The sequence below is a fragment of the Gossypium raimondii genome, chromosome 13 (genome assembly GCF_025698545.1).
Source record: "Gossypium raimondii isolate GPD5lz chromosome 13, ASM2569854v1, whole genome shotgun sequence".
Classification (NCBI taxonomy): domain Eukaryota; kingdom Viridiplantae; phylum Streptophyta; class Magnoliopsida; order Malvales; family Malvaceae; genus Gossypium; species Gossypium raimondii.
Genome location: NC_068577.1, coordinates 46,413,967 through 46,416,731, shown reverse-complemented (window position 1 = coordinate 46,416,731; position 2,765 = coordinate 46,413,967).

The window sequence follows — 2,765 nt, the reverse complement described above, 5'->3', positions numbered from 1 at the left end:
GAATGCTCCGAATTTCCCACACGGGCAGAGACACGAACGTGTGTCTCAGCTGTGTGTGCCACATGGCCTAGCACATGGGCGTGTGTTTTGGCCGTGTGATCCTTGCACCTAATTATTGCAAATTAAATTGTTCACGCGGCCTAGCACATGGGCGTGTAGCTTGGCCGTGTGACCTAAGACAGAAAGTTACACTGGTATGGACACGGGTTGGGACATGGCCATGTGCCTCACATCGAATACCCAGACGACCTGGGACATGGGCATGTCACTTGGCTGTGTGAGCCATACGGTCTGACCACACGGGCGTGTGTCCCCTGCACCTAAGAAAAATTTTGAAATTTTGCAAAAAATTCTCTAAGTTTCCAGTTTAGTCCCTACTTGTTTCTAATGTATATTTTGGGCCTCGGGGGCTCATATAAAGGACAATGTGAGTGAATTATGATTGGTTTCTGATATGTGTATTAAATGATATGAAATGTTCATAATTGATCTGAAAAGTCCAGTAATGCTCCGTAATATTGTTTCGACAACGGATAAGGGTTAGGGGTGTTACAAGCTGGTTGGCTACATTGGCCAGGATCAGTTGAAGACTTGAATAGCACCTCAAGCTACTTTTTTACATTAAGCTCAAGTGTTTTTTTGTTAGAGCTCGAAGAAACAAGAATTAGTGGCACAGCCAATAGCTGAAGCAAAGTATGTTGCAGCTACTGCAGCTGTAAACCAAGCCATTTGGTTGAGAAATTCATTGTATGACTTAAACTTGAGTCAAGGGGAAGCAACAAAAAAACTTGAGTCAAGGGGAAGCAACAAAGATTTATTGTGATAACCAATCTACTGTTGCAATTGTGAAAAACCCTGTCTTCCATGGCAAGACAAAACATTTCAATATCAAATATCACTTTGTAAGAGAGTTCGAACAATAAAATAAAGTGAAGCTGGCTCATTGCAGTTCTGAATATCAACTTGCAGACATTTTAACAAAGCCTTTTGGAGATACTATATTTGAGAACTTAAGAAACAACATTGGTGTTTGCTGCATAGAGGCCAAGATCAACCTTGGTGCGTGCAAATTTTGCTTAATCTCATGCTAATTCTATTTAGTTCATTTGTAGCTTAGTTTAGTAGTGATTAAACTTTAGTTTGTTTATGCTCTGATTTGATTATGTGTTGATTGAGATGTTTTACTTATGTGCAAGTACTGTTTTGTTAGTTTCAACATAGTTTGTGGGAGTAGTTTGGTGAGGTTTTGTGACTTAAATTGTATTGCTTTTCTTGCTAAATGGATAAGCACTTTTTAGCTTTATTTTTGCTTGTTTTTCATCTGTTCTTTGTTCTTCTCTCTTTGTTAACACTAACAGAAGCTTTGATGGCTGGAAGTACTTCCGAAGTAAGATCTGACACTAGGATAAAGCCGAGGATGCCCGATGATTGTTGTCTGAGTTTAAGAAGCTACCTCTATCGAAACAAAACAATAAGATGGTTAACCAAGAGAGTTTCCTTGAGCAAAGCTTAGCCAAAGCTACTCAACAGCTTAGGAAACTGCAAAAGGAGAATCACAAGAAGGAGTTGAAAGAAGTCATGTTCAAAAGCCTGAGTGGAAAAGGGATATTGCAGAGTTTGAAGAAATGGATTTGAAAGAGGTGGGTCTGTTGGTTAAGCAAAACATAACGAATGTTGACGATAGGGTTCGTGTGCTTACTAAAGCGTCTCATTCCTAAGGATATTATTGGCAGTGCTCTCTGGTTGTAGTGTCTTTTTTTACTTAGGATATATAGGTGAATCAATTTCAATGTTTGCTTGTGTTATGTTGACCAAATATTTACAGTCAGTTACCTATTGATTTGAATATTTTATGTGGTTAATGTTTTTGTAATAATCAAAATATATCATTTCCCCCATTTCAGATTTCTGTGGAATGATTGTTGATGCAAGCTTATTTGCATAAAAATAATGTTTTTTAATCGAAAGAAAAAAAAAACATATTAATGTTTGTTTTATGAGTTCGATTAGTAATCAAGTATTTGATTTTCTATTACAAAGAGACTGTTGTTACCCATACCTCATTTTTACCTGATTTTGATTGTGCTTAAATTAACATTCTCTTAATTGTTATAATAACAATAATTTCAATTGAGTTAAAGTTTAATCAACATAATTGAAGAAATTTATAAAAATGGTTTTGTTAATATATTGATAAAAAAACAAGATAGATTGTTTAGTAATTAAAAGATAAGATAAAGATAATAACAATGTATTTAAATATTTTTGTTACAGTTTGAATTTATTGATCGATTCACTAAACTATTTATCGAAAAATCTATTACGATTGATGGTTTTTTTTTCTTTTTATGATTCTTGTTGCGAGAATAATTTATAATAAATGAGTGAAACTCATCAAATGAAATCTCTTACCTTTGGCTTAATGTGAGTGAGTTTGAAATTAAATGCCAACCAACCTCTAAATAGATTGAATACAAATCATTTAGGGGTTAACAAGAACATGTCTTCTTATGCATCTTGTAGTTTTCGTGATAATCTACTTGATTAGATTGACCATATTGTTAGAGAATGCATGGTTGCAAAGGAGAGTTGGCTATTTTCTCGTCAAACTTTCAAGATTGACTTGAGAGTAATTGTAAGTCTAACAGCAAGTTGAACTCGAAGTTTCCATGAGAGTTCTACTTTTTTGGTAATAAGGTATTCATCGTTAATAGTAGTGATTAATCCTCTCATTATATATGTTCTCCAAAATTAGTATACAATTG